Source organism: Hemiscyllium ocellatum, chromosome 4 (genome assembly GCF_020745735.1).
Source record: "Hemiscyllium ocellatum isolate sHemOce1 chromosome 4, sHemOce1.pat.X.cur, whole genome shotgun sequence".
In the NCBI taxonomy this organism is placed as follows: domain Eukaryota; kingdom Metazoa; phylum Chordata; class Chondrichthyes; order Orectolobiformes; family Hemiscylliidae; genus Hemiscyllium; species Hemiscyllium ocellatum.
In genome coordinates, this window is record NC_083404.1 from 54,476,643 (window position 1) to 54,502,941 (window position 26,299).

The window sequence follows — 26,299 nt, forward strand, 5'->3', positions numbered from 1 at the left end:
TTGGCTGATTATTGATGAACTCAAAGAAAAGCTAGGCAGTTACTAAAGTCCTAACTGATCTATTTGTTATTTTGAGAGGTTTTGTATTCCAATTGCTGAATTTATCTGTATATTTACTAACCACTTTGAAATGAATATATTGCATGTGATGCACTTAGTATTTAATTACTCATTTAAAAAATATTGCTGTATAAATCTAGTTCATTTTCATTTGATCTGTACTTTACATTCGCACTCGGATTTAGTAGAAACCCCAACTCATTATCTTCCTGCAACCTACTAGGCTAATTGGACCACCTCAGTTGCTGCACCATCTTTAAGGTTGATTAATCTCCAATATAACTTTCATGTCAAGATGGACAGTAGTTAGCTCCTTCAGGAACCTTTACCCACCAGGTATTAACTGCAAAGTTAGAATTTTTCTTCAGGTACAGAGAGAGTTTGTTGTAGAGAATACAATAGCAATGCATCAGATGGGATCCAACTGCTCATTAAGCACTGATGTAAGAACAACATCCGCTTGTGGAGTAACTCTTTGATCCTTTTGAGATGTGACTTTGGAATGTTCTCCTTGGAACAGTTTACAGGATAGAGTTTCTCCTAACACCTCAGTCAGGAATTAAGTAAATATGTGTCTGAAACTCCATGGGCATGTTTCTCATGGATTAACCTGCCTACTAATTGGCTTGACTCAGGTACTGGAGCCTTTTTACAGCAGCTAATGACACAAACCAAGGCTGGGTGGGTGAGTATGAATGCTAAAGAGTGGTACCTTTTAAGAAAAACACTTTTTAATATTATTGATATTTTTGTTTTATTTGGTGCTGGCTGGACCAGTATATGTTGCTATCCCTAGTTCTCCTGAGAAGGTGATTCCTCGATCAAAATTGTTAAAACAGATTACCTGATCCAGCATTGTATTGCTGTCCTTGAGAGGTCCCTGTGCACAGATTGTCATATAATAGAAAGCATTGCAGACACAAGTGATGCGACCTCAGAAGTGCTTTATTGCCTGTAAAGTCCTTTGGGATGGGGATCAAGGAAGGTGCCATATTAAATGCACTTCTTCCTGTGATGGCTGCATGGCAGTAGGTTTGACTATTTGGAGGTTATGTTCAGATGAGTATTTAATCCATTTCTTGTTGCCTGGGTGGAGACGAATTAACACTGAAATCAACTCCAATATTGAAGATATGGCATTCCTAAATTGAGTACCAATGATGAGAGTTTTATGAAAAGGTTTGCAGCTCAAGTTGCGGATGAAGTTGTAAGAGTTGTTCACCGAGCTGGTGGTCTGTCCGGTCTGGTATCGATGTGTCTCTGTTTCCTGGTACTTCTGGTTCTGTATCTGTTCAATGTGTCTATTGATTGAGTTCCGGTTGGAGTTCTCTGGAGTGTCTCTGTTTCGCCCGTACTAGGATTAACAGTTGACGAAGGGCTCCGGCCCGAAGCATCGATTTTCCTGCTCCTCGGATGCTGCCTGACCTGCTGTGTTTTTCCAGCAATACACTCTCAACTCTGATTTCCAGCATCTGTCGACCTCACTGTCTCCTAGGTTCTGGAAGAAAGCCTATTTGCACTACATCTGCTGTTCTGCAGTTGTTGTCTTTATTCAAAGGGCAAGAATTTGGTCTTTGTAACTAGTGTTCACCATCAAACTTACTTCACATTGCTGCTATTTCAGGCTGCACTTGCTGAGACTGTGGAGCATGCGTGTTAGCAGTAATTATCATAAATATAGTTGTTAAGACCATTAAGTGGCACTATTTTAATGAACCAATATATTGAGTCACAAACTACTAAACAAAGTATAACCCCTCTTTTTAATTTCTAATCATTGATTTAACATTGTATGCATGCGTAGTCAGCCTAATCAGCAGTGTGTGTTTGTTTGTCTTTGTGTTAGCAAGTACATCTCTTTTTTTGTTATTGTATCTGAACATAGGAACATTAGTTTTGGCCATTTAGTCTCTCAAGCATATTTTATCACTTGGTGAAGTTGCATGTTATTTGTGATTAATTCGATAGACTTGACTTTGCCCGCCATTTAGAAAATCTTATTCAATACTGATGTTTCTGAGCATGGTCAAGTCTTTAATAGGTCTGTAATGATGTTCTATAGAATGATGGTGATTATATCATCTCAAATTTGGAGACCAATATTCAACTCAGTGCAAAAAGCAAAATGCAGCAGATGCTCAAAATTTGAACTAGAAACAGAAAACAGTAGAAAAAAAATGCAGGGTCTATCTGACCTGCTGAGTATTTCCAGTATTTTCTTTCTTTATTTTAGCATAGACCATTCATATCTGTACATCTAATCACTGATGTGGCTGAATCTAGTGGATAGCGAACATCGTACAAGAATCAAAAGCAGATTGGTGAAGAGACGACAAGAGTTTTTTTCTGATTATTCAAACTTGGTGTTTGGTCTGCTACCAGCAAAGTTAGGTCTGGAGACGTATCTTGAGATTTCTGTGAACAAAACTACTACTTCCATTTGGTGAGACAAGGAATATTTTCTATGGCAGGATACCTCCTCCAGCCTCCTGTCGTATTCAGGCATGATTTTACTGAATTGAGTCCTTGTGCTCAGTTTATTTTGTTCCTGTCCATCTATATATCAACATGATGTAAATGATTATTTCCATTCTTTGGACGACTAACCACTTTTGCAGCAATTTTCTACTTGCTATATTTGGAATTTATACTTTTGTAAAGAACTTTTCAAAAATGAATCCATAATTTCAAAATGGCTACAGAATTATTAAAAAAAGTATTTATAACAATTAGTGACAATTATATTCATAGCGTCATAGAGTTATACAACATGGAAACGGACTCTTCGAACTCATCCATGCCAATCAGATATCCTAAATTAATCTAGTCCCATTTGCCAGCATTTGGCCCAAATCCCTCTAAACCCATCCTATTCATATGCCTATCCAGATGCTTTTTAAATGTTATATTTGTACCACCTTCCAACCATTTCCTCTGGTAGATTATTCCACACGTGCCACTCTCTGCATGAAATGGTTGCCCCTCAGGTCCATTTTTATATCTTTCCCTTCTTCACCCTAAATCTATGCTATCTAATTTTGGACTCCCCCACCCTGGGAAAAAGACCTTGTTTATTTACCCTATCCATGCCCCTCATAATTTTATAAACCTGTATAAGGTCACCTCTCAGCCTCTGATGCTCCAGGGGAAAAAGGCCCCAGCCTGTTCAGCCTCTCCCCGTAGCTCAAACCCTCCAATCCTGGCTAAATCATTATAAATCTTTTCTGAACCCTTTCAAGTCTCCCTTAATTACTTAGAGAAAATGAGGACTGCAGATGTTGGAGATCAGAGCTGAAAAATGTGTTGCTGGAAAAGCGCAGCAGGTCAGGCAGGATCCAAGGAGCAGGAGAATCGACGTTTTGGGCATAAGCCCTTCTTCAGGAACGTCGATTCTCTTAATTACTTAGAGTCATACAGCACAGAAACAGACTCTTTTTGGTCCAACCAGTCTATGCCAAACATAATCCCAAGCTAAATTAGTCCTACCTGCCTTCTCCTGGCCTATATCTCTCCAAACATTTCCTATTCATGTATCCATCCAAATGTCTTTTAAAGTGTTGTAATTGTACACACATCCACCACTTCCTCAAAGTTCATTCCACATGCAAACCATCCTCTGTGTAAAAACATTTGCCTTTTATGTCTTTTCGAAATCTCTCTCCTCCTAAAACTGTGCCATCTAGTCTTGAAATCCTAGAGAAAAGACACTTGCCATTTACTTTATCCATACCTGCCATGATTTTATAAACCTGTAAAGTCACTCTCAACCTCCCACCCTCCAGTGAAAAATGTCCCAGCCTATCTAGCCTCTCAAACCCTCCATTCCTGGCAACATTCTGGTAAATCGCTTCTGAACCCATTCCAGCTTAATAAAATCCTTTCTCTAACAGGGAAACCAGAACTGGAAACAGTACTCCCGAATAGGCCTCACCAGCATCCTGCACAACCTCAACCACAAACTTGAAAGAATTATATACCTGAATCCTTTGGTCTCTCTGTTTGACTGGAATGTTCCCTAGTTGACAGTACATAATTGTAGATTTTGTTGGATGTTGAGTATTTCTGACAGAAAGCTGACACAAATGACATATCCAAGGCATAACAATTGACAAACGTGGCTTTAATTCTTCAGACCTTTTCTTTAAATTCTCAATTGTCTTTTTACCCTTTTTTTGCAAACCTGTATTGACCAATAGGATGGACCTGGTAGCTTGCCTCCAGCATTGTGCATGGTCGACCTACACATAATAGTTCAGTCAGCTTTTCTTTTTCTGTTCTTGCACCAGCCTAAGATGAGTCTTGTAGAGAATGGAACCAAAGATGGAGTGTCTAATACTGTGCCTCTGCGTGTTAATTAAAGCACTGCTGCTGTGCAGCAAGGTCAGGCATTTAATCTATCACATCTTCTTTCTTTCAATCAATAATTGTTCTCCTTTTTTTGTTTCCTTTAAAGGCATTGATTCCCTGTATTTCCATGGGCACCGGAATCACACTGACATCTCAACAATGGCCATTCTTAGTGTATGAATCTTGACAGTGAGTATCAGCAAGCGACTTAACTGTGATAGTGTGTATATATAGATATGTATATTGAGAAAGTTAATGGTTGATTTGTAGAGGTATTTAATACTGTACATAGAAAAGAAGAATTTGTTTCCAGTGACAATAGTCATTAGCAAAAAACAAAATGAGTTGAGATGGGGCAGGTAATATTTTACACAGTGAGTTGCTGCAATTTGAAATGCCACTGTGAAAGGCGCTTGAAGTGGATTCAATGCTGACATTCAAAGGGAACAGAGTAAATATTTAAAGGAAAGTTTTGCTAAGCTATGAGGAAAGGTTGCAGGAATCAGATCATTTGGACAGCCCTTTCACAGAGCCTGTATAGGCATGGTGCATCGAATTATTTTAGTGACTGTGTATGCCATTATTGGTATGAGGAGCAGTGAGGGAAAACTGAGTTCTTCTCACTCGTAATGGGACATGTTAAGAGGAGAATTGGTTAGGATTTTCACAATTTCAGAGAGATTTTGATGTATAAAGGAAACACTCATTTCTACTGGCCAGTGAATTGGTGACTGGAGATTATAGCTTTGAAATGATCTAAAAAAAATCAAAGGGCGAGCTCAGGGACATTTTTTAAAATACTGAGCAGCCCATTACAGACCCATGTTTTAAATAGTGTCTGTATCGCCAGGAGAGTTGGCTGAGTTATTTTCTCCTTCCCAGCCTTTTCATCAGCTGTGGTGGCCTAATAGTCTCTGGCCTTACACTATTTGAATAGGAAGGGATATGGGATAAAATCCTGATGAAGGGCTCTGGCCCGAAACGTCGAATTTCCTGTTCCTAGGATGCTGCCTGACCTGCTGTGCTTTGACCAGCAACACATTTTCAGCTCTGATCTCCAGCATCTGCAGACCTCACTTTTTACACTAAAATCCTGAATAGGAGGGATAAGAGCCAAATGTTGGCAAATGGGATTAGATTTATATAGAATATCTGGTTGGCATGGACGAGTTGGACTGAAGGGTCTGTTTCCTGTCTAACTCTATAACTTTGCACAGACTGAGGGTGGAAATTGTATTATAACCAATTGCTTTTGACTGCGGCATCACACACTTAGAGGTGTTAATGCAGTTCTCAGGTTTAAAAGCTATTTTAAATTAAATCTTCGTTCACAAGGATTTCTGTTCCAAAAATGCTATTATAAGCGTTTCTGAAGGAAGTTGTTGGAACAAGTGTACAAACAATAATTAGATTCCGACTAAAATGGAGCTTTACTGTAAATCCCACAGCAACTGGAAGCTGACATGAAAGAAAAAGGCTTGTGTCTAAACAGTATCTTCATGACTTCAGGGTGCCCTAGGCATTTGACAGCTGGCAGAAGAAGTATGTTTGAGTTGTAGTTACTGGAAACATGCAACCAGTTTACACCCAGCAAGCTCCTGCATACACTAGCCCAGGGTGGGCAACCTGCGACCTTCTAGGCCATTGTTGTCGTCTTTTGAATGAATCCAAATTTTGTAGAACAAATCTTTTATTTTTTATTAATATGTTTTTTCATTCTTTATTATTTTTATTTTAATCTTAAAATGAATGTATTTAAAATACCAGAGAGTAAAAGAAAATTCAACGAAATAATCCTCACAGACTGAAGAATATATAATTGAAGTTTCTTGGATGCGGTCTTATTACAACTAACATAATGCAGTCATCCAACATGAAAAGGTTCCTCATCTCTACACTAACCTGTAAACATCAGGAATTAATATCTGGTGGAGAGTTAAATGTTGTTCAACACCCAAGAACCCCCCTGCTGTCCTTTTGAAATAGTGTCTGGGAGTAGTTTACATGCACCAAAGGGTGCAGTCAGGACCTTGGTTTCTCATCTTGGCTGAAAGACCTAGATCATCTTGAAATCCAAGGAGAGTTGCGCTGGAGCTTTCCCAACCCAGATGCAGGAGAGGGACAGAAAAAGACCAGAGAAAACTGGTTAATGTGCTCATGTCACTTCAACAAATTGTTCAGAGTCTGTTAACGTGGTTTGTGCAGCAATTTAACATAAGTTGTGTTGGTTAATATGCTAATCTAGAGTGCTCTGCAATGTGACTTGAATCCTCAGTTTCCGGGCCCAGTGGTAAAATTTCTCTCTGGTCATGGCTGACAGTTAGATGCCCTGTTATCCAGTGGCAAATCTTGCACAGAAGCTTTCCATGTTTTATATAAAGGAATTGAGCTTATTTCCCCGGCCAAAGCTCCTATTCATTCTAGTGGCCATATTTCTATTCCATCCTTGTTAACCATTAGTCAGGCAGTTGTAGTAGCCTGAATTCATTCCTATTAACCAGTCACCGATTTAATGACCCATTGATGCTAGCGTTTGAAGATCAGACCCCCAAAAGAAATAATCATTCATCAGGTGCCATTCAGGTTACACATTAAATCCGGGCTAGTTTTAACCAAACTCATTTATCAGAAAAGTACGTTTCGTGCCTGTGACCAAAATGTATTAATCTGATGGGTGCAAGATGAAGGCCCAATGATCTTCCACCGAGTTAGCCTCCCACCCTTTCAAACCCCAGAGACAATGGCAATAACAACTAACATTTATATAATGCCTTTAATATAATAGTGTGTCCTGGCTTTTTACAGAAGTATTACAAATCAAAAGGAAAAACCAAGCCACATAGGGAGAGATTCTGTCAAATAACTAACCTGTCAAAGAGTATCTGAATTGGGGGGGAAGTGGAGTGAGGTAGAGATGGAGAGCTCTCTGGAAGGAATTCTCGAGCTTTGGGCCAAGGCAGCTGAAGTCCAGGCTGCATGAGGTTTAATTCCACAAAATGTGGGAATGAGAGGAGTACAGTTTGTTTGGAGGGTTTTGGGGCTGGAGGAGATTAGAGGTCGGGAGTGATAGAGGAATTTGAGAAGTGCAAAGTCAGGATGTTGTTTGACCAGCAGCCAATGTAGGCATGACAGAGGAATGGGTCTGGCTGTGAGTTACAGCATGGGCAACAGGGTGTTGGAAGAGCTCAAGTTTCCAAAGGACAGAATGTGGGAGACCAGCCAGGAATGTGCTGGGATAGTCTTGCCGTGAGATAACAAAGGCATAAATCAGGGTTTCCAACAGCAGGTGAGTGGATGAAATTGGACATTGTTGCAATGATGGCAATATGTATCTTAATAATGGCATGACTACAAGTTTAGCTGCTTATTTCAGGATCAACGATGACACCAAGTTTGTGACTAGTGCAGCTTAATCTCTAGCTGGTTGCTAGGGAGCAAAGTTTGGAATAGAAACCAAAGGCATTGACTTCAGCCTTCGCAGTATTTAATTGGAGGAAATGTCTGCTTGTTCCAATGAGCAGTCTGATTTAGCAACAGAGAGAGAGAGAGAGGTGGTGATGCTCTTTACAGCAAGAGCCATTTCCCTTGAACTTGATCTGGGGCTTGTGACTATTGATGCTAAATACTCAGCCTCTGCCTTTGAATGATGGAGATGAGATATAGGAGGGAGGGGAAGACAGGATAGATTCTTGGAATAAGTAGGTTGACTGATGAGCCCAGCGAAGAGTGTGTGTGGGAGGTATTTAATCTCTGGCAGCTTTACTGCCGCATTTCCCAATATCCAGGCATGAAAAGCTTTCAGCACTGCAGGTGGGTGGCTAGTAGAGTCTTACAACATGGAAACAGACCCTTCAGCCCAACAGTCCACGCAGACCATAATCCCAAACTAAACTAGATCCACCTGCCTATGTTTGACCCCTATTCCCTCAAAGGAGACAGTGAGGAAGGCAGATGCTGGAGATCAGAATTGAGAGGCAACACACTCTCAAACCATATCCCCTCAAACACTACTTATTCATGTACTGATCTAAATATCTTGTAGACATTGTAATTGTAGCCCAGTTTAATGCTCTGTTACCAGATCCTGTTTCAATTGGGCGGCACTCTATCAGAAGTCGATAAGCGAAAAATGCTGGCCATTTTCTGCGGACCATATTTCTTATGTGGAAAGAGAAGCAGAGATAGCCTTTTAGCTTAGTGATCTTTAGTTGGAGCTGGTTGATGTTTGAGTCGGGACAGGTTTTGAACAGGTACTGGACCAAGGAAAGATGGGGGTAGGGAAAGGATAAAAGACAGTGTTCTGTGATGAAGTGCTTTAAACAACATAGGGATGATGATACAAATCAAAGGAGATGGTAATCAGCTGAATGAAGAAACAACAGTACGCACAGGAGGCTATGTGAATGGTTTCAGCAGAATAGCAGCGCTGGTCGGAAGGATGGAAGGTTAAATGAGGAGAAGGGATACAGGCAGCCCAGGCAGAAGTACTTTTAGATTCTGTCTATTTCAAGTACTGTATGTCATTAAAACACAAAATCCTTCTGCAAAATGAGACCGTGAACTCTGAATTCTCACTAAATGCATTTTATGGGATGCATAGCTTATGTTTGCGTCATGAAGAAAAATGTTGTATCTCACTGTTGACATTTTCAAACAAGCTTAATTGCAGTTGATTGGGCAGGTACTCAGTGGTTGATGTCTTTGATTGGAATAACCCTATCGAAGGACATCATTTAGACACTGTTATCTTGTTTGCAAATAAATTAACATGGACACTCATATACTCATTGACACAAATCTGGATAATTGTTTCTCATTGACTCCATTGTAAGTCGAGACTGCTGTTATATGCTGTTTGATGATGGAAAACTTCAGGAGTTGAAACTGCTCCGTTTAGTGATTTGTAGTCAGAAATTATTTCAGTAATTATATCTTGTTGCAGCCAGGAGCACAGATATGAGGCTGATTAGTTAAGGGTGCACTCATCTTAAATAACAAGTGATAAGAAGCTAGATTTTTATACCTGCCAGTCACTCCTGGCACCTTGGTAATTTCTTGACCTTGGCCAAGTTACAGTGTTAGCTCTCTGCAGGATGGTCTGTACCTCTGGCACATTGTAGGATGTAGGATGTGCCATCATGTAGGATGAGCTTAGTTCCAAAGTGGTGGCGGTCACCTTTATAGTCGCCAACTTGGTAGGAAGGTTGTGTTTCTCGTCTGTCAGAACAATATTAACCATCAGGGAGACGGTAACCCCTGTGAAGCAGGCAATGTTTTATAACTTTTCAAAGAGCTATGGAAATTTATCTTAGCTATACCTGTTAATATTTTATAAATGTACTGTAATTAAGCCAGTTGTTCCTGTCCACCACCTCCCTGCCTAGCTTCTCTGCCATCAGATTGTTTCTCTGATGCCCGAACTAAGACAATTTGCATCTACCTCTAGCCTACCATGAGGAAGGCCAAAGCCAATTGTTAACTTCAGCGCCTGCGACACCCTCACCTAAGATTCCTTGTCCCTCGCTGGGCCACCATCTCAGGTGGGAGCGTGTGGCGAAGGGCTGAATGCTTTTTTTCATTTTGGTCTATCTCCTCACAGCCACATGTCCAACTGCATCACATGGCCTGCCCTTGACCCAACCCAGCTGTTTGTCACTGGAATCTTTTGTCATCTCTGCAATTACTTTCACTGCTTTCCTTGTGGCTCTTCCTCGAAAGCACCAAGTGATGCAACCTTGAAATGATGAAGGAATGTACTGGAGAAACTCAGCAGGTCTGGCAGCATCTGTAGAAAAGAAAACTAAGTTAAGTTTGCAGGTCCAGTGTGACTTTTCTTCCTAACTTGGAGTCAACTCCAACTCTGTTTTTCTCTCTCCACAAATGCTGCCAGACCTGCTGAGTTTCTCCAGCACTTCCTTCTGCCTTCATTTCAGATGTCCAGTATCTGTAGTGGTTTGTTTTTATTTGAAAGCAGCTCCTAAATTCTACACTCTTATTAGCCATCCTTCCAAACGCCACGAACCTTCACTAAACTGCTTCCAAGACAAAGCTATCTCTTCTTAACTAATGTGATCAAATTGCACACCCTGCTCTAGATATTGTCTCACCAATGCCAGTGGCCTGGATCCTGCATTCTGGATTTCCCTCGAATGACTTAGTGACCTCTTTGGCCTTTCAGTTGAAACTTCAAACCAATCTCTTTGCTTAAGCTTCTAGTCACTCCTCACCTATCTCCTTTCTTTTTCCTGTGAAGTACCTCAAAGCATTTATTATATTAAGGATGCTTTCTAACTTTGCTGCCTGTTTTCATACGGTACCTCCTTAACAACACTTATTATTGCGTCTTAACTTCCCTTTATGTTTGGAAATGGTCTTGTGGCTTTTATCATCATTCTCTCCAACTTTTGTATTTACTCCTTGTATGGCACAATGAGTGGTCAGGCTTGAATAATTTGCTCCAAGCATGGTCAGACAGTGGCATTAAAAATCCTTGGTATAACCTCTGGAGCCTCCTAGATTACTGTTCTGACTCTCTCTCTCTCTCTCTCTCTAATTTAGCTTCCATGTTTCCTTCACCATATTGTCGGGGCATTGAATATGATGAGTTTATCATCACTTCCTGGTCTGTCTCCCAGCTGTTCCCCATCTTCAGAATTATCCTTTTACTGGCAAATTAGATCAAGGATTGTACAGAACAGGCTCATTGGTGTATACACTCTTTTGTTAGTCCAATTGAGTGACATGCAACAAGCCTTTTGGCAGCTGTGATGAACCAAAGCAAGGTTAACTCTCCCAGGCACACTAGGTTCTCAAACATCTTTTAGCAGATGGGCTCTAGAATGGTGCAAAATTGGTCCGGCCTTCTTACACTGGCCAACCAGTAGAAATTCAAAATGCAATGTGTATGACCCTACCTGGTTTACGTTCATTAACTGCTTCCACTGACCCAAAAATGTCTTGAAGAGACTTTGTCATTGACCTGTGAGATGTCACTGGCGAGGCCAGCATTCCTTGCTTATCCCGAATTGCCTTGGACATGGTTGTGGTGAGCTGCCGTCTTCAAGCAATGCTGTCCATCTCTTATAGGGACACCCATATTGTTGGTAAGGAAGGAGTTCCAGGATTTTGATGGTGTGAGGATAGGGCAGAACTTGCAGGTGATGTTCCCATACAGCTATTTCCTTGCCTCGCTTGTTGGTAGAGGTTACAAGCCTGAGCGGTGCTGTTGGTAGATGGTATAAACTACTGATGTGGACACCAATGCAGGAGGGAGGTGGCCATTGCTTTACACTAGTGTGCCGCAGACGTTAATTGCTGCCTATCAACACAACCAAGCCTCTGTTGTTCGGATCTTGCTGAATCAGACACAAATCGCTTCAATGTTTGAGGAGTTGCAAGCAGTACTCGCTACTTGAGAGCAATCACCAGCAAATGTCCTCACTCTATTCCTTATATGAGGGAAGGCCCTTGATGAAGCAAGGTGGTTGGGCTGAGGGCATGACCCTGAGGAGCTCCAAAGATGTCCAGGAACTGAGAGGATTGGACACCAACAAGAACAATATTGTGCTAAGTAAGATTTTAACTGGTGGAGAGTTTTCCACATGTTGCTCAGTTTTGTGAGAGGTCCTCAATAAGAATAGGCCATTCAGCCCATCGAGTCCACAGTGCCATTCAAGAATGGCTAATCTAATAATCCCAATCTCCACTTTCCTGCCGTTTCCTCATGAGTCTTGATTACTTTTACTAGTATTAAAATTCATCCTCAGCCTTGGGTAGACTTAATGATCCAGGCATCTGTGGTAAAGAATTCCACAGATTTACAATCCTCTGAGAGAAGACATTCCTCCTCGTCTCTCGCTTAAGTGTTTGGGCCCTTACTTTGAGATGACACCCTCCGGTCCTAGACTCTCCTACAAGGGGCAATGATCTTTCTGATCCTACTTGTCAAGTTCCCTAAGAATTTTGAGATGTTTCAAATAAAATTGCCTCTCGCTCTTCTAGATTCCAATTAATACAGGCCCAACCTTCTCAACCTTTCCTCATGGTCTCATGGTCTCTCCACACCCGCGATCAACCGAGTGAACCTTCTCTGGACTGCATCCAATGGCAGTCAGGCTTTCCGTGGATAAGGGACTCAAAGTCGTTCACAGTATTCCAGCTCTGGTCTGACTAATGCCTTGTATAGTTTTAGCAGAACCTCCCTACTTTTACATTCTCTTCCCTTTGAAATAAATGCCAACATTCCATTTGCTTTCCCTAGTACCCACTGAACTTGGCTGCTAGCTTTTTGTGATTCATGAATGAGGACTCCCAAATCCACCTGTGCTTTAACTTTCTCCAATCATTCTCCTTTTAAAGAATAATTAGCTCCTCTATCATTTCTGCCAAAGTCCATAACTTCACGTTTTCCCACATCTGCCGAGTTTTTGCCCACTTGCTTAACCTGTCCTTTATCCCTCTGCAGACTCTGTCATTCACTCCAGTTGCCTTCCCACATGTTTTTGTCATTCACAGATTGACATGTTATTGCAGTATATATTGTAAATAATGGGGATCCCAACACTGATTCCTATGACACTCCACTCATAGAGAGATACAACACAGAAACAGACCCTTCGGTCCAACTTGTCCATGTTGACCAGATATCCTAAATTAATCTAGTCCCATTTGCCAGCATTTGGCCCATATTGCTTTAAACCCTTCCTATTCATATATCCATCCAGATGCCCTGTAACTGTTGTAGTTGTACCAACCTCCACCACTTCCCCGGCAACCCATTACATACATTCACCATTCTTTGCATGAAAAAAATTGCCCCTCCAGTCCCTTTTAAATCTTTCCACTGTCACTTAAACCTATGCCCTGTAGTTTTGCGCACTTTCACCCCAGGGAAAAGACCATGTCTATTTATCCTATCCATGCCCCTCATGATTTTATAAACCTCTACGGTAATCTCTCAGCCTTCGACGAACCAGGGAAGATAACCCCAGTCTGTTCAGACTCACTATCTAACTCAAACCTTCCAACCCTGACAGCATCCTTGTAAATCTTTTTTGAACCCTTTCAAGTTTACCATATCCTTCCTGTAGCAGGGAAACCAGAATTGCATGTGGTATTCCAATCGTGGCCTAATCAATGTCCTGTATAGCTGCAAGAGAAACTCCATTCATTACAGGTGGCCCATTCCTAGTCAAATGTTGTCTGACGTGAGGGTAGTGTCTCTCCCCTCATCTCTAGAGTTCAGCTCTTTTGTCCATGCTTGGATAAAGGCTTTAATGAGGTCAGGAGTGGAGCACTTTCTTATTTTTTGAAGAACCACAGGTTCAAAATTGTTAGATCACTTCACTCGGCCATTTTAAGTCCTTTCACTCCACTGGCCAATCAACTCCATTATGGCGTTTGTGATCCATGTGCATACTCAGGCAGGCATTGAAACCAGGAGCACACTGGGGCTGAGAAACCAGAAACCAACGCCAACTTCAGAGGGTGCAACCGAAGGTGAATGATCAATGCCAGGATTTTGGTTGTGGAGGATGAGGTTTTTATCATTTAGCCGGCAGCACACTACCAGAGGACTTCATCCCTGTGTGAGCACTGTTGATGCTTTTAAATTAAATGTTATAGCATTGGCGTAATGTCCAAATTGCTGCTATGGTTGCCTTGCAAGTGGTAATCTGTGGCTTGAGGGGCTCTTGGATATTTGTGTTTCAATTATAAATGTTCCCATGCAAAACAGTTACCAGTAATGGGTGATCAGCATTGCTCTGGCTTCTTATGCCTTCTGGAGTGATTGACTTGCATATGTAAGGACAGATGCTGGCCTGAATTGCAGAAAATCACAAAGTGGAAATCTATCAGCCATTGTGTCACTTCACCTTTACAATGCTTCTCTTTAAAGGTTTGAATGCACAGGGCCTTTTAGTAAGGGGAAACGATGAATTTCTGAAGATTGCTGTGTAGCATTTGGACTGACCGCAGTGCAGGAGTGATTATTTTTAGCTCAGAACTTCCCGATCCTTACTCATGGGTCTCTCTGCCAGTGCTGGTTCATAGTTGGCTGCTGGAAGCCACATAAAAGTGGCTGAATCTGCTGCCTCCTTGTTTTGTTTCAAAACTTCTTTCAAAGCTTATTATTGGGAGGCCTGTTGGCCAGACAGTCTGACTAGGCATAGAAAATTACCACCAGGAGGAATTGCATGCTCACACATACATATATACCCGTCCTGCTTCTTACTGAGTGTGGAGGGACAGGAAGTGTCACAGACACTACCCTTAGTGTTGCTACCTGTTCAGAGGGGATCGCAAACTCAAACACTGATAGCAATTGTGTAATTGAGAAGAAGAGGGCTGCAGTTGAAGTGCATCCTGTCCTATTCATTCTGAATCACAGCTTATTATCCCTTTGCTCTAATGGAGGCCATTACGTTATGCAGCTAGTTGTTGTGCCCTCTCAGATTGATGTGGCAAGGTGCATTTGAAGTTGTGAAGTCATTGTGTAAGACCAAATCACAGACACCTTCTCTCAGGAGGTCAGGAAAGGTCTATAGATGCCAGTATTAATGGGGGTGCTTGACTGCCTGGCATTTAGACATGGCTTAAGAACCAACCGTATCCAGAACAGCAGACATCCTGCCAGACATTGCTCGGAGGAGCTGTGCATCATGATTGCCCTCCAAGAGAAGAAATTTGAGAAGAGTTAAGTTGTTGAATGGTGAAGGGTGTCTAAGTGCTTTATACAACAGGAGTTCTCCTAATGACTATCAGGAGGAGACCTGGTGAGTAAAACATAAAGGATTTCTGTCGCATAGAACAATAGTTGGGCAGGGAATAAGCTGGTGTGACCCTTTTCCTGCTATAGTTTGTCCCTTGACCCCGACTTTGGTTGAGTAGAATTTCTTTCATAGCTGTAATAATTTGATTCTGCTTTTTGACACTCGCAGTGTCTTCAGGAAATTCCATTTCTGTTGGGAGAGTCAAGCAACTTATGATAATCCAGAAAAATATTCGTTCTGGGTGTTGAAAAGGAGCCACATATGCTTACAAGCTGAGGGAATGCGCAAAGCAAAATAATTGGTCACATATGTGAGGCGGAAATGGTCTTTGTTGGTGATTGCGATCCAAACGTGGCTGGGGCTACCTTCAAAGGTAAGTAACTCGAATGCAACCAAATGTTTTCTATGTCTGCAGGGAAGAGCTGTGGGAGAGGTGAAACCAGGTAAATTGCTGCAAATTCAAGCAGCGAATATTATTGAAACCAAATGGGCAGACTTCGTTTGCAGAGTTTTGAATCTCCCATTCTAGCACTTTTCCACTTCCAATTTAAAGCAGCATACTTCCACTTTTCATTTTGCCTTCAGTAATGATCTGTTGTAACTGCAGCATTTCAGGAGTGTTTCTCTGAAGGATATCAGAAATCAAAGGGAGGTAAATACTGGCATTTCTATGAGCTCAATAAAAAGACTATCTCCCTTTCTCATGCTCCTTCGGAAGGAGAGTATACCCTAATGCCTTTCTGTGTGTCCTAAATATCGAAATGTCTTTGATTTGTCACATGGGTTCCACACAGGCTCTTATTTGTAAAGCATATTGTGATCTCATTGGTCCATGTTGCTCAATTGTAAATCAGAGAGAACTAATAAACAGTTGAATACTACTGTGGTGCTAACCAATATTTTCTATGTAAGGACGTTTACAATGTTTTGATATTTCGGTCACTGCATTTTTTGTTTTGTTGATGAACCCTCGATCCCACCCTAACATGGGCTCAATGCTTCACCAGTGTTTGTGACTTTCTGTCTCTAGCCGTCTTTTCCAGTGGCTTCTAGCACCCTGTGGCCATACTGTTTTCCTGTGTCTTTATAGAGTCATAGAGATGTACAGCATGGAAACAGACCCTTCGGTCCAACCCGTCCATGCCAGCCAGATATTCCAACCTAATCTAGTCCCACCTGCCAGCACCCGCCCCATATCCCTTCAAATACTTTCTTGAAGGTAAATGCTGCATTTGATGCAGGAGCATTGTGTTGAGCAAGTTAGAGGGTATGACAGCACATCACACTGAGATACACACCACAACTCCTGCATGTATCTCAGGGTGTGTTGTTTTTATCCCGACTGGTGAATATTACTAGCTGCTCTCTTGGAGTATTGCGTATGGTGTGTCAGACACCATCGGCACACTCCTGTTTCTGACATCTTTGTGTTACTGCTGCACTCTGCCTGTCTTCTGCTTGTGTGCTGCTTTAATCCTTTCCTGCTTCTCTTCCTTTAACTTGCTTCTCCCCCTTTTATAGTGAAAGGGACCACTAAAAGGTATACTGAGGGATTGTGAGGAATACCGGGCCTCCACTGGCTTTCTCCCTGTTATGACCTTTTAAATATGTAAGCTTCCCTCAATCCTCTCACATCTATCACTCTCCCCACCCTTTTCCCTTCTCAGAAAAGCCTCCCCTTTCTGCCACCTTCACAACTGACTGACATGAACAAACCTGATGATGTGTGATTTTTAACTTTGTCCACCCCAGTCCAACACCAGCATCTCCACATCATGACATTAATGTGCAGTCGGTCTGTCTGCCTGTCTTTCCTTTTTTTTCCCCCTGATTTCTTCCTTTCCTAACTATCAGGTTAGTGCGCTTTTTTGACGTTCGTAGATAACGCACGGAGTATGTATAATCAAAAGAATTCCTCTAATTTCTCCAAAAAACAGTCCCATACTTTTATATTTGATGCATCTTGAGAGATTAGGCAGCGGGCTGCACAATCCCAGTTCAACTCTCAATCATAGTTCTTGGCAATTGGTTTGTGGCCAAACCCAGTTTATATTCAAATGAAGACAACAAAAAAACTTGAAAGATAAGCTTAACGATGTTGTGTATGCTTGAATTAGTTTACTTAAAGATCTTATTTTGATGATTAAGAAATTGAGTTTACTAGGACAATAAAAATTATACAAGTGGGGCTTTGGAGGGGTGCAGTGAGATAGAATCAAAGCCTTTGAAGTGATTAAGAGGTCAAATGATGCAATCATGTACCCAGTATAAAACAGTGCCATCTGCAGGAAGAACAAGTACTGCAGGTTCAGATGATCACAAGTCTTTTGTTTAAAAGACTAAACACTGCATACTGAAACTTTAATATGTGACCATAAGGCTATAAGAAATAGGAGCAGGAGTAGGCCTCTCGAGCCTGTTACACCATTCAGTAGGATCGTGGTCAATCAAACATTCCTCACGTCTCCTTTCCTGCATTTTCCCATGACCCTTGATTCCATTACTGACCAGGAATCTATCTCAGCCCTAAATGTACACAAGGACTCTGTATTCAAACCAATCTGTGGCAAGGAGTTCCAAAGGCACTCAACCTTCCAAGAGAAGAAATTCCTTCTCATCTCAGCCTTAAATCAATACCACTTTATTCTGCGACTCTCCCATGAGGGAAAACAATCTCTCAAGCCCCTTAAGAATCCTATATGCTTCAATGAGATCATCTCTCTAAAGTGAAATCCTTCTAAACTTGGTCAGAAAAGTTTAGCCTTTGCTCCTTTTCCTTTTTAGTCATTGCCCATAAGACAATCCCTCCACACTAGGCATTATCCGAGTGAACCTTCTCTAAACTGCATCCTCTTAAATAAGGGGACCGAAACCACTCTCAGTACTCCAAATGTGGTCTCCCCAGCACCTTGCATAGTTGCAGTAAGGCTTCACTACTGTTATTCTCCAACCCTCTGGAAATAAGGGTCAACATTTTAGCCTTCCCGATTACCTGCTGCTCCTGTGTGATATCTTTCTGTGTTTCATGCCCAAATGTCTGCAGTTCTTTTCCATTTAAATAATACTGTGTGTTTTTGTTCTCCCTTCCAAAATGAACAGCTGCACATTTTTCCCACATTATACTCTATTGCCAACTTCTTGCCCACTTACTTAACCTATCAGTATCTCTCTGTTTGTTATCCTCTCATAGCCTGCCTATTTTTGTCACCAGTAGATTTGGCTACAGTACATTAGTTTCTTTCCTTCTAAATCAATAACATATATTGTAACCAGTCACGCTCCCAGTACTGATCTCTGTGAAACCTACTGGTCACAGGTCACCAACCTGAAAAAGAAACCCTTATCTCCACTTGCTATTTCCTGCCCACTAGCCAGTTCACTATCGATGCCAATGTACTACTTCCAACTCTTATGACTTATCCTTTTATGAGGTACCTTGTTGAATGTCTTCTGGAAGATTAAGTACAACACATCTACTGGTTCCCTTCTATCCACTCTGGGTGAGACTTCCTTGAAAATCTCTAATAAATAAGTCAGTAATTAATAAATTACTGTCTCTACCTTCCTGTAGTCAGTTTATCCCTTTCTTAGAATCTTTCCTCCTTACTGGGTGTATTTTCATTCAGAGTCATGAATTACCTTCTTAAATGTCTGTCACTGCTTGCTTACTGTCATTCATGTCAATCTATCTGCCCAGTTCTCTATCCTCATTTAATTGTAATTCCCTTTATTTAAGTTAAACGCAGTTGTTTCAACCCAAGATTCTCACTTTCTAACTGCATCATAGATTCCATCATGTTCAATTCTAGCCTTGGGCAACTGGCTGTGTGGAGTTTGCACATTCTCCCCGTGTCAGCATGGGTTTCTTCCGAGTGCTCCGGTTTCCTCCCACAGTCCAAAGATGTGCAGGTCAGGTGAATTGGCCATGCTAAATTGCCCCTAGTGTTAGGTGCATCAGTCAGAGGGAAATGGGTTGGGGGGGGGGGGGTTGCTCTTCGAGGGTTGGTGTGGACTGGTTGGGCCAAAAGGCCTGTTTTCACACTGTAGGGAATCTAATCTAATCATTTTATGACCGCTAGTTCCTACGGCATCTTTTACTCTGCTGTTACTTGTTAAATTTGTCTCATTACCAGATCCAAGGTATTCCAAGATAGCTTGTTTCTTGATTGACTCCATAATACATTGCTCCAGGGAATGATCCCTAATGCGTTCATATAAATTTGTTGTCACAGCAACCCCTTCCAATTTGATTAACCCAATCAATGTGAAGATTAAAGTTACCCATAGATATTGCTCCATTCTTTTTAGGTTTGTTGATTTACAGCTTTTCCCACAGAGTGGCTCCTGTTTGGGAGTCTGTGCATCACTCCGACCAATGTCATCTTTCTCTTGCTGTTTCTTTTACACCTTCCAAATGGACTCTACATTATCAGAGCCTAGATCATTTCTGTCAACTCTCCCAGTTTCATTTCTTATTAGCGGTGCTACCCCATCACCTTTTCCATTCTCCTCTCTCTTTAAAAGGTCAAATATCCCTGAATGTTAAGTTCCCAGTTTCAATCTTCTTGTAACCATCTTTCTGCAATGGCTTTGAGATCATATTTACATCGATTGCACCATCAGTCCGAGATACCTTCTTTCAAATGCCTTGTGCATTAAGATACAAAGCCTGGAAGTTTGTTCTTTCATGGAATTTCCCTACTCTTCTGTGATTCCTTGGTATGATATGGAATTGACATATGACAGTGTTGTTTTTTCATATCTGGGGTGGGAGAACTGAGCACCATGTTTGGGTTAGATAGGATTAGAGGATAGATCAGATCAACTAGTGGGGTTGGGGAGTGTAGAAAGGGATGACAGAGGAGAAGAACTGAAGGAGGAAGATTGACGTGGGGGATGGGTGGTTGTGGTGGGGGGGGTGGTGTGTAAGAGGAGTGCAAGAATAGCTGTCAGGCCTTCTTGCTGTTTGATGGAGGGAGATCTTCCTCTTTCTTTCACCAAGACTAGACACCATTTTAGCAAAAGGGTGGGGTTGAACGTTTTGTGATGTTGTGGTACTTGATCAAACCCTCTGCACTCTCCGTACATTCTCACTGCTGAGGAGAGCATTCTCTTTCATTGTCCCAACCCGGGTTTTCTTCAGCATGTAGGCAGAAAAGTAATGTTTCCTTATTTACTCCTTCAGGGGATATGGGCATCACTTGCAGCAAGGCATTTCTGTAATCCCTAATTTCCCTTGAACTGACTGCTGTATTGGAACAGCTAAGTGTTGTCCACATTGCTGTGAAGTTTGAAGTCACATGCAGGCCAGGCCAAGTAAAGGAGTCCCGTAAGAATGATGGTGAACCATTTATTTTTTTTTTAAACGACAATTGATCTTGGATTTACAGACTGGGTTTTAATTCTAGATTTTTATTGGTCAAATCTAAGTTCTAGCAGTTATGGGATTTGAAGCTGCGGGTCCTGGATGACAAGTCCGGTGATAATACTACTACACCTCACTGAAGTTTGGGAGTGTAATAGGATACTCTGAGTGGCTTCATCCAACCGAAAGTGAGCATCTGTAAAATTAAACCCTCAAATCCTGTGAAATTATTTTTGTACCAATGTGAATAGATCTTGAGTTCCAGGTAGGGAGAAAGTAATACAAACTATTTAACAATGCTATGAGATTTTGTTTGAAAGGTTGCTCTGTGAAATAATGGGGAGGGATCATAGAGATCTTAGAATCAAAGAATCCCTACAGTGTGGAAACAGGCCCTTCGGCCCAACAAGTCCACACCAACCCTCCGAAGAGCATCACATCCAGACCCATTCCCCTACTCTTTTACTATACATTTGCCCCTGACTTCTGCACCTAACCTACACATCCCTGAACACTACAGGCAATTTAGCATGGCCAATTCACCTAGCCTGCACATCTTTTGATTATGGGAGGAAACCAGAGCACCTGGAGGTAACCCACGCAGATACGGGGAGAATGTGCAAACTCCACACAGACCGTTCCTGAGGCTGGAATTTAACCCAGGTCCCTGGCACTGTGAGGCAACAGTGCTAATCACTGAGCCACTGTGCCGCCTCTCACATGATATTTAGAAGTTCCCACTGTACCTGGTGAATTGTGGTTCTCATAGGGCCAATTTTACTGTAATATCTTAGGAATAATGCAACACATTGCTTACCTTTGTTTCAAATAACAATAAATACAGAGTCACCGGGTAGTTCTGCAAAATGTCTCCGCCCTCCTGTTTTAGTGAAAACATCAAAACATGTTCCCTGCTTCCTGTTATGTGGTCACTAGCTCAGTGAAGATATTACTTCAGTAGCACTGAGTTATTCATGCTATAATGTTATTGAAAAATGCCAATAAATGCATTTGTCCCATTATTTGTCAGACCTGGTCCTTTTTCTGTTGATAATGAGCAATGGTGGTTTGCAGACTGGATTCCTTTCCTCCCCATCTTCTCCCTGGGTAGCCATCCCACAGCAGTTAGTTTCCTCACCCTTACACCAAGGAACGCCCATTTCTGGCCTAAAGCTCTGCCCTGGCTGTTGCACCCACATTTAACGTTGCTATTTTGAGGCCCCACAATTTCCTGCTATTCTAAGAGAGCTTTTCGATTGCTGGGGCATTTGAGAACAAATGGCAGACACGATAGAAATTTTTCATCAACTGAGGGGTGTCCTCCAATGTTCCAAGTCTTTTGAAGAAGGGCATTCAATGAATGGCTTGACAGTAGGAAGCTCAGAGGAAAAGAGGGATCTTTGAGTCCTTCTCCTCAGATTCCTGTCAGTGGCAGAATAGATTAATGGGTGGTTCAAGAGTTGTAGCACAGATTTATAAGAGCAGGGAGGTTATGTTGGAACTGTATAGTGAACCTGCAGTTAGAGTAGTGTGCGCACTTCTGGTCTCTGCACCATCGGAAGGACATGAGGAGGAGATCACCGGAATATTGAGGGGAATGGAGTGTTTCAGCTGTGAAGAGGGATTGGATAAGCTCTGCTTGTTTTCGTCAGAGCAGAAACGTTGAGGGGAGGCACCTGACAGAGATGTACAAGGTTGAGAGACTCCTACAGGGTGGATAGAACACAGCTCTTGGGTGAAGAGTCAGTAACAAGGGAGGAGGTTTAGGCGGGACTTGAGGAAAAAGTTTACCCTTTCTCTCGCATACCCCACCAACCCATGAATGTATTGTACACATCCACCACCCTCTAAGTGAAAGTTGGGGTGGGAAATCTCACGACTTGTTAAAAGGTGCTTGGATGATACCTTGAAGGGTAGTAATATAAAAGGCTCTGGGCCTTTAAGTGCTGGTAAGTGAGACAGAGTAGGTTTAATCTTGTTTTTGGCAGTACAGACACAATGGGCCAAACGGCCTCTTCTGTATGTTTCTGAGACATGCTGAGGATCGTTTGTCTTCTCTCTGGTATTTCACTAACATGTTTATAATACTGCCCACTGCTGTCTTCAGCACGGTTACAGCAGGCTCCATCATGGCTGACACTTGCCTTTGCCTTGCATGTCCCGCAGATAACTCCTGCCTGCTTGAGTTGCCAGCTTGCTTCTGTCCAGTTAGGGCATCCTACATCTTGAATAGGTGTCCAGGTCCACTGTTCAGGTGTAAGGTCAGACACACAACACACACACATGCACACACAACATATGCACACACACAAAACAAACATACACAAAAACACACACACAACACACACAAAAAAAACACACACAACACACACACACACAACATACACACACAACATGCACACACAACACGCACACAACACACACACACAAAACACACACAGAAAACACACACACATATAAACACAAAACACACACACACACACACACACCCCTCACCCACGAGCTGTTGCCTCAGCTTCTCCCCACATTGATCTGGTCCCTTGTTATATTCTACCTACCTGGCTGTTCAGGAATCTGCAGATGAAATTGTTCAAACAGAACAGAGACAAATGGGAGATAAACTTTTAAATTTGCAGGAAATTCTGAGGGGTTTCAGTGAATGTCTAAAAATGTTTAAAAAGTTTGAATTAGCACCCTTTAAAAGCCACCTTGAATTGTTTTACAAACTCTGAGATAACTGTCCCTTTCCATTAAAGTTGGAGCAAATTGTAGCCCTGTGTTTATTGTCTTTGGCTCCTTTCGACTTGGCACAAACATTCCCACAGTCATTAAATCCTTAACGGCTGAAGGCAAGTTGGGTGTCCTCACATCCATTCACGCCTCTCTTCTCATATTGAAAGAGAAGCTCTTTGTGATGAGGATCACTGATAAACAATTACAGTCAGCTGGTATAGCAATTTAGGGCTTTTCATCAGTGTGTTTATCTAACAGTTAAATGTTAAAGGGTCATGCCATCTTTCCCCTCTGGAATCTGCACTACCCACAGGTTTGACAATGACTGTGAAATGTTTCTCAATGTTTTTCTCATTAGTGCAGTCATTGGGAAATGGAGCAGAGGAAAATCTCTTCCTTGTTTTCATTTTGCAATCCTGTCCAGCAGTAACTGGAAGAAACAGTGGGAGTTGTGGTGCCCATTGTTTTAATGCGTGAAATGTGATAGCTCACAGTCAAGAATGCAGCAGCATTCAAAGGATTTCTGTCTCTTGCCCCATGTTTAGATCCGTCAGTGGCCTTTCTTCTCCTTTAACTGCAACCAGTCCTGCCGTCCTTTGTCAGTTCCCCTCATTCTGGGCTATTGTACCCCAAGGTAAAAACAATGACTACAGATGCTGGAAACGAGAGTCTAGATTAGAGTGGTGCTGGAAAAGCACAGCAGTTCAGACAGTATCCGAGGAGCAGTAAAATCGACGTTTCGGGCAAAAGCCTTTTGCCCAAAACATTGATATTATTGCTGCTCGGATGCTGTCTGAACTGCTGTGCTTTTCCAGCACCACTCTAATCTAGACTATTGTACCCCAACCCCACCTCCCCTTCCAAAGTTTTCCTCTGTTGAGGAGTGACACAGATCTGAACGTTTCTAAATAAATTAATTAAAATTTTGAAGGTTGAGATGGTCTAACCTTTTTAGTTTGCATAAGAGAACAGTGTTTGGCCAAGCCGAATTAATGACAGAGTGGGCTTAAGCGACCACCTCCCCTCTAACAAGGGAAAACCTAATCGTTTTCCCTTGAAGGCATTAATATCGCTGAAATCCCCCACTTCCAACATCCTGAGAGTTGCCGTAAACCAGAAACTGAACTGAACTGGCCATGTCAAAATGCTGCCCATGAAAGCAAGTCAGAGTCGAGGAATTTTCCAGCCAATAGTATCCCTATACTCATCCCTGAATCCCTGTCCCGCTCGAACTAGTAACTGGAGTGCAAATGGGGAGAGGTTTGCAGTGATAAAATACTGCTGCACATGCCTGTTTCCCTGTTCTTTTAACTGAAGCAATATTTTGATTTACTTTTTTTTCTGATACTTGCTTTCTTGTCCCTCCAGGACCGTGTCCCTCCGCATCTTTGTAATCTCCCTCAAGTCCACAATCTCCTGGGATATCTGAACTGCTCAATCCCTTACTGACCGAGCACACTTGGATTTTAATTGCTTCACAGCATTGTAAGAGCAGAGAGAGGTTATGCTGGAATTGAATCATGCTCTAGCTGTGGCCTCATCAGCGTATTGTGTGCAGTTCTCGGAGGGGAGTGAAAACACTGGAGGAGGTACAGAGGAGGTCTACAAGGATGCTGCCTGAGCTGGAGAGTTTTAATAATGCAGAGAGTTTAGATCATCTGGGGTTTTCCTTGGAGCACAGGAGACTGCGTGGGATGTAATTGAGATGAATAAATTTGAAGGGACATAGACAGTGTAAATGGCAAGGGACTTTTCCCTTTGACGAAGGATCAATGACCAGGGAGCATGGATGTAAAGAGCAGGGGATGTGAGAAAATAGTTTTCACTCTGAGGATGGTAGGAATATGGAATTCGCTATCTGTGAGGGTGATAGAAACAGAAACCCCCATAGCAGTTAATAAGTTTGTAGATGTGCACTTTCTATACCAGTGCATGCAAGGCTACAGACCAAGTGCTGGAAGATGGTTCAGAATAATTAGGTGAGGGTGGTTGGTGTTAGGTGCAGATTCAATGGGCTGAAGAGCCTTTTTTCTGTGCTGTAGATTTCTATGACTCTGTGACAAGCTTGGGAGCTGCACCTTCAGTTCCCTCCGCCCCAAACTCTGGAATTTCTTTCCTACACCTCTTGGTATTTAATGGTGTTAAATGCACCACATTAATAGCAGGTGTTGCATACAGAAAAACCTCAGTTATCCGAAGGACACGGCCAGCGAGTATTTTGTTCGGTTAATCGAATGCCGGATAACATAGTTTAGCCAAGCCTCAGGGGATTGCGACCTTACCAGATAATCCGATGTTCGATCAATTGAATGCCGAATCATTGAGGTTCGTCTGTATACAATGGATGTCCTGCCAGGAGGATGTGGTCACAGCTCGGATTGATCATGCAAGGTCTGATATACAGCAGAACAGCTCCGCTAATTGTTTAAGGTCAAGGTGGCGAGAGTCAGTAAAAGAGTACAATGAAACAAGGAGGAACGCTGATTCCTACCTGAGGTATCAGCATGGCATAGAGAGCATTGTAGCTCCCTGATATCAAGCCACAATAATGAAGCCAGGATGGAAAGGCAGGTTATTATTTTAAAGATACATAATCTAAAAGATCTGTTCTGTCTCCATACGTGCACTCTGCTTGTCTGACAAAAAATCTTTTCTCCCTAATTTCATGCAAGATTGTCAGTGAAGCATGATGAAGTTGGTCTCTCAGCTGTAATGGTTGAAAGTATCTTGACTACGTCATGGATTGATGTGGTGTCGAATGTTTTTACTGATATATTTAACATGTTTAGATTAGATACTCTACAGTGTGGAAACAGGCCCTTCGGCCCGACCAGCCCCCACAGACCCTCCGAAAAGCAATCCACTCAGACCCATTCTCCTCTGACTAATGCACCTAACACTATGGGCAATTTAGCATGGCCAATTCAACGGCCCTGCACATCTTTGGACTGTGGGAGGAAACCCATACAGACACGGGGAGAATGTGCAAACTCCACACAGACAGTCACCCGAGGCTGGAATC

General features: G+C 42.1%; 1 long non-coding RNA gene across 2 annotated transcripts in view; it reads left to right on the forward strand.

Annotated features, from left to right (window-relative positions):
• LOC132815378 (uncharacterized) overlaps nucleotides 1–26,299 on the forward strand; it is a 180,752-nt gene that overhangs the window by 75,470 nt on the left and 78,983 nt on the right. For both annotated transcript variants that reach the window (XR_009644640.1, XR_009644641.1), the window contains exon 2: nucleotides 4,514–4,596. This is a non-coding gene — a long non-coding RNA (uncharacterized LOC132815378). The remainder of the gene's footprint in view (nucleotides 1–4,513; nucleotides 4,597–26,299) is intronic.